This window comes from Saccostrea cucullata, unplaced genomic scaffold, assembly GCF_032062105.1.
Source record: "Saccostrea cucullata isolate Sc308-1 unplaced genomic scaffold, CSIRO_AGI_Scuc_v1 ctg16710, whole genome shotgun sequence".
Lineage (NCBI taxonomy): Eukaryota > Metazoa > Mollusca > Bivalvia > Ostreida > Ostreidae > Saccostrea > Saccostrea cuccullata.
The window spans coordinates 1312-12209 of record NW_026940481.1 but is presented as its reverse complement, the minus strand read 5'-3'; the positions used below and the strand labels follow the sequence as shown (position 1 = coordinate 12209).

Sequence of the window (10898 nt, the reverse complement as noted above, 5' to 3'; positions counted from 1 at the left end):
ACTTGCATGTTTTATCTGTTGAAAAACTTGCTGTGCACAAAGAGTCAAAACCCCCATCCACACCAGAAATGACATCTGAGAGGATAGATACGCTCTTTAAAAAAAAGGAAAGTTAAATACAATACATATCGGTAATTTTCTAATTTATATGAACAAGATGAATATAGATTTGTTATTGAAACTAAATGAATTTCAGATTAGCTTAGATCTATATCTTTTTCATGCCAATTTCAAATACTTTTATTTTTTTTATTTTGGAATAGAATTAAAGAATACATTTCAGGTACTTTCCCCTCAAGAAAGAAATATTTTACATTTACTTTTAAGTTTTTATAATTTGTAGAATACAATTACATGTAGTCAGTTACCTTCTTCTCCCAATTCTTCAGTTCTTGAGGAGGTGGTCCTCCACCAGTCTTTCTGAGCTCAGCTTTCCTATAAAATATTTAAGAAGAATCATTTTTATACTTTTTTATCTGGATGTAAATATAGATTGCTCATATGATCATATTTATAACGCCAGAGGGGCTTTATGGTAGATTTGATCATGTACTAACCTGTATTTACATGCCAATAAATGTTTAACCCGAAGTCTCTGTCGAGACTGAAGCTCTACTGGCTTGTACTTATAGCAAAGAAAGAGGAAAGTACTTAAGCAGTTGGGAATTGAAATTTTATGAAACTTTACAACAGCAATTAATAGAATAATGATGCCTGAATAAGTCTCTTTATGTTCTTACTGTAGACTAATTGCGTGCCACATTGTATTATAATCAGACCAAAACTGTATCTGAAGTAGCATTTTGGGAATATTTAACAGTTAACAGACTTTGCTATTTTTTGTAACCACATAACACCGTTCATCGAAATCAAAAACCGATACACAGAATTATGTATCTTAGTGTAGTCTACTTGTGTGCCAATTTATATTGAAATCAGACCAAAATTGTAGGAGGAGTAGCATTTCAGAGCTCCAGATAAGGTGTGTATTTGCAGAAATACACATTAAATTTTACAAAATATGCATTGAAAAGTAAAATAGAGCGTACAATTACGCATTAGCAATCATAGATACGCATTACACCACGAATGTACAGCGTACAACAAGTATAAGAATACAGGTACGACTAACTTAATGATTTGGAAGTGAAAGTAACTTGGCTTTGAAAAAGTTGACCACTAAACCCCCCCCCCCCAACTCCCCGCTCCCCGCCCCCCCCCCCCCCCCCACCACCACCACCACCACCACGAAATAGGATTTTCGAGTTTGGGCAACTTTTAAATTTCCATTTTTTTAATTTTTTTTTTTTTTTTGCTTGTCAACTTTTCCAAGTAAACCAGAAGTCTCTGTCGAGACTGAAGCTCTACTGGTTTGTACTTATAGCAAAGGAAGAGAAAAGTATTTAAGCAGTTGGAAATTGAAACTTTTCAACAGCAATAAATAGAATAATGATCCTTGATTAAGTCTCTTTATGATCTTAGTGTAGTCTACTTGCATGCCACATTATATTATAATCAGACTAAAACTGTATTTGGAGTAGCATTTTGAGAGTATTTAACAGAAATTTCTATTTTTAGTACCATGGCAACACCATTCATTGAAGTGAAAAACTGATATACAGAATTATTACCTTAGTGTAGTCTACTTGTATGCCAAGTTATATTGAAATCAGACCAAAATGTAGGAGGTGTAGCATTTTGAAAGAATTTCACAGAAATTTCTATTTTTAGTAACCACAGCAACACCGTTCATTGAAATCAAAAACCGATATACAGAATTATGTATCTTAGTGTAGTCTACTTGTGTGCCAAGTTATATTATAATCAGACCAAAACTGTAGGAGGTGTAGCATTTTGAAAGAATTTCACAGAAATTTCTATTTTTAGTAAACATGACAACACCGTTCATCGAAATCAAAAATCGATAAATAGAATTATGTATCTTAGTGTAGTCTACTTGTGTGCCAAATTATATTGAAATCAGACCAAAAACTGTAGGAGGAGTAGCATTTTGAAAGAATTTCAAAGAAATTTCTATTTTTAGTTACCATGGCAACATCGTTCATCGAAATCAAAAACCGATACACAGAATTATGTATCTTAGTGTAGTCTACTTGTGTGCCAAGTTATATTGAAATCAGACCAAAACTGTAGGAGGTGTAGCATTTTGAAAGAATTTCACAGAAATTTCTATTTTAAGTAACAATAGCAACACCATTCATTAATATCAAAAACCTATATACAAAATTATATACCTTAGTGTAGTCTACTTGTGTGCCAAGTTATATTGAAATCAGACCAAAACTGTTGGAGGAGTAGCATTTTGAAAGAATTTCAAAGAAATTTCTATTTTTAGTAACCATAGCAACACCGTTCATTAATATCAAAAACCGATATATATAAAATTATATACCTTAGTGTAGTCTACTTGTGTGCCAAGTTATATTGAAATCAGACCAAAACTGTAGGAGGAGTAGCATTTTGAAAGAATTTCAAAGAAATTTCTATTTTTAGTAACCACAGCAACACCATTCATTGAATTCAAAAACCGATATACAGAATTATGTATCTTAGTGTAGTCTACTTGTGTGCCAAGTTATATTGAAATCAGACCAAAACTTTAGGAGGTGTAGCATTTTGAAAGAATTTCACAGAAATTTCTATTTTAAGTAACAATAGCAACACCGTTCATTAATATCAAAAACCTATAAATAAAATTATATACCTTAGTGTAGTCTACTTGTGTGCCAAGTTATATTGAAATCAGACCAAAACTATAGGAAGAGTAGCATTTTGAAAGAATTTCAGTGAAATTTCTATTTTTAGTTACCATTGCAACACCGTTCATCGAAATCAAAAATCGATAAATAGAATTATGTATCTTAGTGTAGTCTACTTGTGTGCCAAATTATATTGAAATCAGAATAAAACTGTAGGATGAGTAGCATTTTGAAAGAATTTCAAAGAAATTTCTATTTTTAGTTACCATGGCAACACCGTTCATCGAAATCAAAAACCGATATAAAGAATTATGTATCTTAGTGTAGTCTACTTGTGTGCCAAGTTATATTGAAATCAGACCAAAACTGTAGGAAGAGTAGCATTTTGAAAGAATTTCACAGAAATTTCTATTTTTAGTAACCATGGCAACACCGTTCATCAAAATCAAAAACCTATATATAAAATTATTTACCTTAGTGTAGTCTACTTGTGTGCCAAGTTATATTGAAATCAGACCAAAACTGTAGGAGGAGTAGCATTTTGAAAAATTGTTTACAGACAGACAGATGGACAGACAGACAGACAGACAGACGGACGGACGACGGACGCATTACTATCGCATAAGCTCTTCTGGTCTCTGACCAGTAGAGCTAATGAAATAAAAATTTTCTCTGGCTGCCCCCTCCCCCCCCCCCTCCCATTTTCAAAAACGATGCTACATGGCTGATATATAAACAAAATACTCTTCAATCATTTTGCTGAAAATCAAAATCTGTATTGATTTGAAAATCAGGAAGTAAATACACTTTGGGGAAAAAAATTATCTGGAGCTCTGGCATTTTGAAACAATTACACAGAAATTTCTATTTTTAATAACCACATCAACACTGTTCATCAAAATCAAAAACCGATAAACAGAATTATGTACCTTAGTGTAGTCTACTTGTGTGCCATGTTATATTAAAATCAGACCAAAACTGTAGGAGGAGTAGCATTTTGAAGGAATTTTACAGAAAGATTTCTATTTTTGGTAACCACAGCAACACGGTTCAACGAAATTAAAAACTGATATACGGAATTATGTATCTTTATGTAGTCTACTTGTATGCCAGGTTATTCTGAAATCAGACCAAAACTGTAGAAGGAGTAGCATTTTGAAAAATTGTTTACAGACAGACAAACAGACGGACGCCGGACACATTACTATCGCATGAGCTCTTCTGGTCTCTGACCTTTTTATTTAATTCACAGTTCTGATCAATTATAATAAACTTTCTAAATACCGGTAACAAAAAGTTTACAAATTAAAATCTATATATATATATATATATATATATATATATATATATATATATATATATATATATATATATATATATATATATATAAGCAGATATTGTGTTTCTGTGCCTCTTTATTTAACTATACCAATCAACCAATTAGTTTTGAAAAGATTGGCAAGGGCACTACTTAACATGCCTAATGTTAATTGGAATTCATAGCAAAAACACTCATTGAAATGAGTCCTTATTGTATTCATCAATTTATTAAAACCTGTAAGCCAAAATGAGAAGTGCAGACTGACAGGCAACTCGGGCTAATGGTCAATACAGATAAAGTAGCTTTCTGTATTGTTCCCTATATAAACTAGAACTGGCCAAACGGGACAAAATACCCCCTGCTGGGTTTTTCAGAAGTAAGTTTTTCCATGATAAAGATATGTATCAAACACGAATTATGATATTTTTCTTCCAGTGACCTTGAAGTTCCCCAAATGACCTTGGGTCAAGGTCATGACACACCCTTGGGTCATGGGCAATCTTTGTGTGAAATGAGAACCTACCAAGTTTATCCATAAGAAAGATATGGACCGGACACAAATTATGAAATTTTTCTACCAGTGACCTTGAACTTCTCCAAATGACCTTGGGTCAAAGTCATGACACACTCTTGGGTCATGCGCAATATTTGTGTGAAATGAGAACCTACCAAGTTTATCCATAAGAAAGATATGGACCAGACACAAATTATGAAATTTTTCTACCAGTGACCTTGAACTTCTCCAAATGACCTTGGGTCAAAGTCATGACACACTCTTGGGTCATGCGCAATGAGAACCTACCAAGTTTATCCATAAAAGATATGTATCAAACATGATTTATGAAAATTTTCTTCCAGTGACCTTGAACTTTCCCAAATGACCTTGGGTCAAGGTCATGACACAACCTTAGGTCATGAGCAATCTTAGTGTGGAGTAGTAGATTCTAATGTCCCTCTGTAAGAAAGATATGGACCGGACTAGCTGCAGATCTGTAGCGTTATGGTTTTAGAAATTTGTCTTTGACCATAACGCTACAGATCCTGTAATGCAAAAAAGGTGCAATTTACGGCGCAATATTTTTTGCGCACTTTTGGGGAGAATTTCTCCACTTTCTAGCATTGGTCAATCAACTACCTTTCACTCCCTAATTCTAGATACATTCTGTAGCCAATATGTATATTGTATCCACCTCCCAAACATTCATAGTTGTCTCTACAGGTAATAAACTCGTTTGAAGTGAAGTTTCAGCAATCTAAGAAAAAATTTTAATCAAGCGAGTTTATCACTTGTAGAGACGACTATAAAGGGTTGGGAGATGGATAAAAGATACAGATAAGTTAAATAATGTGCCTATAATTAGGGAGTGAAAGGTAGTTAATTGACCGATGCTGGGAAATGGAGAAATTCTCCCCAAAAGTGCGCAAAAAATATTGCGCCGTAAATTGCACTTTTTTGCACTACGGGATCTGTAGCGTTATGGTCAAAGACAAATATATAAAACCATTACGCTACAGATCTGCAGATAGGACCGGACACGATTGCACAGACGGACGGATGGACAGCTGGACAGACGGACGCCGGACAAAATGTGATCAGAAAAGCTCACTTGAGTCTTCGGCTCAGGTGAGCTAAAAATAGTATCAGTTATGAGAACAAATAATTTATTCTGGGTAAGGTCAGGGTGAATTTTATGTGCATGGTTCTTTTTATTTATTTATTTTTTGAATGAGTTTAGCCGCATCGGAAATGGGGGGGAGGGGTATTTAACATATTTATTTATATAATATATTTCATTAATTCATAATACATGTGAGACACAATAGTTTTTAAAACCCTTTGATCAGTGTTTCGCGATCGGTCAGATATATCTTAGCCTTCATTGTAAAGTAAATATAAACTATACACATGGGAACTGCAAAAATGTAGGTTGTTTTGCAAACCCTAGTCTAGGTCAAGGTCACTGTGAGAAGAGGTCAATTTTCTGAACAAATGAATCTAAAGTTAATTGAATTGAGTATGACAATCATTTTTTGTTTATATATGCTCAAGCTCATTAGTTCATTCATTACAACCTACCCTATACCATTAACCAAAAAATAATGGCTTACATTTTTAGGGGGTACATCACTCTGATGTAGAATATAGATAAATATTGTGGATAGAATAATTCTTTTTTGTGGTTATATTATCACAAATACATGTAAAACAAAATTTACAATGTTTTCTTATTGATCATCCCTACCATATTTTTCTTTGGCAGAATATTATAAATGTTTTTATAACAATAATTGCTAAAATTGTCACTGAAAGTAGACAAGTTCTCTCGATTACAAGTATTCATATATCATATCTGATGAATTTGAACTAAAAAAATTGAATGTCTACAATCCTAGGGCTTATTGTTACAGTTGAATACATGAAACATTAAACTGTTCTCTGGCTAACTAGAAAAATTACATCTCTACCCTTTGTCCATTAAGTGCACCACTGACGAGAGGGTACAGTTACATAAAAGAGCACATTAGAAATATGTAAGGGATACAAGACGAAGATGGTCTAATATGTCAGATACGGGACTGGGACGAGGTGCGAAGCACCGAGTCTCAGTCCCGTATCTGACATAATAGACCATCTGAGTTTTGTATCTTACTTAAAACATTTTTTCAATGCACTTTTGTATTGGCTATTGTCATAATATGATACTTGTGACGGTGTCCAAACCAGATGGATGGGGCGCTTAAGGGTTTCAGATATTTCTTTCAAAGGGATGAATAGTTTTTGAATTTAAAACCTTTATTGAACCCCAATCATATATTATTTACCGTTGTGACACTCTACGGAAGCATTAAGAAGAGCTGAGCAACTTCATGATTATAAGCGTTTCTGAGAGTATTGTGAAGGATCCTTTTTTAACGTATGAAGATTGTAAATGACCTATATTCCAGGAAAGTGCCGTTTTGTCCCTTGGATATCGAAAGCACCACATCATTACGTAAATTAATTTGGAAATATATTTTTAAATTTTCCGGGAAAAAAATCGGAGTTGTATGGGATATATAAACAGATCGAGTGTAAACTTGTCCGCATTTCGCTTTTTCTTCCCCTGAATGCTAACACTCTACAGTGGACCACTTTACGTGGATTTATTTGGATGTGTTTTCGGAAAAATCACAAATTTAAAATAAGTGCTTCAATATCGGTCGTTTCACAATCAGTGACCTGTCTGGACGGAGTGTAAATTCTAATGGATTTCTGAGATACTCCTATGTTGAATTTCGTTGCATAAATTGGTTTCTATAAAGTTTAAGAGCCATTCTCTGTAATGATTTGAAATTTTATATAGGATTGGCACGCATAGTCTCAGAATTTCTCCAAACTCTCTATGATAAAAGTCATTGATACCCTAAACTGAAATCAGCCAAAAATTGGTTGCTATGTTTTATAGTTACCATGGCAACATGTCTTAAAGTTCGAAAAATGGCATTTTTTAACATGTTTAGAGCCCCATAGTTAACATTTGCGGCAAAGCAAATAATTGGCAATGACTGTTTCCAAAAAAATTGAAGGTCAGATGTCTCAAATGCATGATAAACATGTTCGGTAAATCAACTATTACATACGTTACTATGGTAACAAAGTATTCAAAAGTAAAAAAAATATTCATTGAATTTTATAAAGTCATACACGTAAAAATAAAAAGCAATTATAGGATGAAATGTGACCAAATAATAGAAAGAAGAGCCTTGAAACATATACCAAGAACAAAATATGATTCTCATTTTGGTTGGCAATGGTTGCCAAGGTTTTTATACCACAGAGAGCCTTCAAAGTAACACTATGTATGTTTAAATCTGATCCTATCTTTTAAAAAAGGCACATTTCCTCATAACTAATGATCAATTTTATAAGATGTTGGTGTGCTCCAAGTTTTCCCATTTGAAAAAATTCAGATTAGATACTTTAAATAGACCGTTGCTATGGAAATAAGCAGAAAATATATGCTTAAAAACCTGAAAAATATTTTCTTTCCTTGGATACGTACCCTTAAATGTAGATTCCCAAAACTTTTATGATTGATATTTATTAACAGCTAACTTGACTTTTAATTTTGACTATCATCCAATCTCTAAGTGGATGCAAGAAGTTGGCACACAGGGTTTAATATTGATATAAAGTTCACAAAATCGAACATTTTCCCTTCTTGGTAACCATAGCAACAGTGTTGTTTTATTCATCAAATTTTATCAATATATGATATTCAACTTCAGTTCTAACAGATAAGTACTATTCAAGCTGAGTCCTTTAATTTGTTTCTTGATTAAATGGCAATTTAATTCTTAATGCAGCGAAAAATAATTCACTTTTAAGCACTGGTACTTTGTTTCCATGGTAACACTACAAAGTAGCAATTATACCCAATTTTTCTTATAGTTTTGGTGTTGCAAGGTCCTAAGGATGCATATTTGCCAGTCTTGAATTTTCATGTTTTTCCTCAAGACAGTAGCATTAACCCAATCTTAGTTACTGGTTTTGCATGGTTACACTGTGTTACCATGGCAACCATAAAAGTTATTTATAGAATAATATTGCTTATACTTATATACTTAAGGTCAAACATTTTCATTGTTTTTCTTAAGTCGTTGATTGAGTTTGAGCATGTAACACCTACCATTAGTGAATACGGAGTGTTTTTCAGCACATTTCAGCATTTTAAATGTATTCCAAATGTACCCTTGGTTACCACTTACTTAGAGATATATTCTAAACAGTTTCTTTACAGTATAAGTGACATCAAGGTGTCATGTTTTTGTGAGAATGGTTTGTTTGCTTTTTCTAGTTTTTATTAATCCACAGTCAAGATTTAAAGTGGCTGAAAATCTCGATTTTTCAAACTTTTCCGGCTGTTGCCATAGCAACCGAGACACATAGCAACGAAATTTTGTTTGATATTTGCTTCTGGTGTCAAGTACTAAGCAAGGGTGAAGTTTCATCAAAATCGGTGACCATGCGTGGCAACGAAGTTTAAGTGGTTACAGAGAATGGCTATTAAATTGGATTACGAGATGTTGCTTGCTACATTGCATGAATTGGATTACGAGATGTTGATTTCTATATAAAATGCATAATGTTTATTTTCTGCCTTATTCATCTAGGTGACATCACCCTTTGTTTCACACAGTCCAGTATTATTTTGGAGTACAATATTAGACATAATATTGTACTCCTGACAATAATATTGGACTATAGCTAGTACACTCTTTGAAATACGAGACTGTAGAAACAAAAGAATGACGTCAAAAAATGTTTTAAGTATGGATAAAATTGCATGAAACTAAGGGAAATATTGCCAAAAGTGCTGTCCATCATAACTATGCTTAATTTAGTCAAATGCAAAATCATGGCTATTACACCCCTAATACCTTAAATTCAATTTCATTTCATATGATGAAATATTTATGTGGAATTTATTTTACAAAGTAATGTGAACTTTAATTTTCATTTTAAAACAGATGCACAAGTGTTTTTTATATTTAATTATATCTAGACTTTGATTGACCCAGTGATGTATTCAAAGGGTTAAAAAATCACGGAGATTGTGGCTTAACAGATTTAGCTGTAGGCTCTTAAATTAAAAAATTTTAGGAGCCCACTTGGCCAGTGGAAATTTTAGTTAAGTTTAAACCTTGTATGTAGAAAGTGTGAAATAAGCAAAACAACAAAGAAAACAATAAATTACATATTTTATAAATTCATGTTAAAGAAATAATAGGAAATAAATGCAACAGTCTGCTTTTTATATACCAAACTATGACATCCGATTATAATCGGTAAAATCGCATAGGAAGCAGTAACCGATTCCAACCGATGATCGATTGTGAAAATTAACCAATGTCCCATCACTAACGATCTGCTTTTATTAGTACTTACTGTCAAATGTGGTGAAAAATCACGTCTCTACTGGGACTCGAACCCAGGGCTTCTGGCATATACCCTGTCAGAGCTCTAACCACTGAGCTATTGAGGCCTTGTGATAGTCTGAATGACTTTCACACACCTGTGACACTTACCTATTTCCTTGAGAAGTAGTCATGTGTAGCCTTGTCGCATTGCCCTGCGGGGCTTTCTCCTTTTTGATCCCCACTCCCCCTCCAACCAGGCCTAAGGAGGTCACTACAAAGTCAAATTTTGAATGTCATTATAACCTCTTCTTGAAATACAGATAACATTGCCAAGATATTATTGTTTTTTATTATTGCTGTCTGGCATCAAATGTTTTCAGGACCAAAATATAAACTAGTTATAATTGCAACTCAACCACCACAATACAAAGCAATAGGCCCATGGGCCACATTGCACACCTGAGTAAATTTGGTCATGCTGTTCTTTATCAGACACCCCCCCCCACCCACCCCCCAAATGCGTATTTTGATACACCCTACCCCCAGGAGTCTTGATTTTGATAATTAAGAATCTACACTTAACACCAGAATGCTTTTACATAAGTTTAAGTTTTCTGGCCCAGTGGTTCTTGAGCAAGTTTTAAAAGATTTTTCCTATATATTTCAATGTAAAACTTGAAATCCCTATTGCGGCCCCACCCTACTCCTGGGGGTCATGGTTTGAATAATTTAGATTATTATACTTCTGTTAAAATGTTTCCTATATAAAGTTCAGAGGGTAAAATAACCATCTTTTAAATTCTGAAAATTTCCAAGCATAACAAAGCTATACCTCTGGGTATAGTTTTTGCTATCCTGACCCCTCAGAAAATTTTCATGCAATTTTTGCCGCCAATTTTGATTTCCAGCGATAAATCTATAGACTGATGATGTCTTAATGACCTAAGTAGCATTGT

General features: G+C 33.6%; 1 long non-coding RNA gene across 1 annotated transcript; it reads right to left on the bottom strand.

Moving 5' to 3' along the window:
• Nucleotides 1-12: 12 nt before the first annotated feature.
• LOC134255483 (uncharacterized) lies at nt 13-10209 on the bottom strand. The gene is made up of 3 exons (XR_009989558.1): nt 10111-10209; nt 369-435; nt 13-94 (listed from the first exon to the last, which is right to left on the bottom strand). It is a non-coding gene; the product is annotated as an uncharacterized LOC134255483 (long non-coding RNA).
• Nucleotides 10210-10898: the final 689 nt, after the last annotated feature.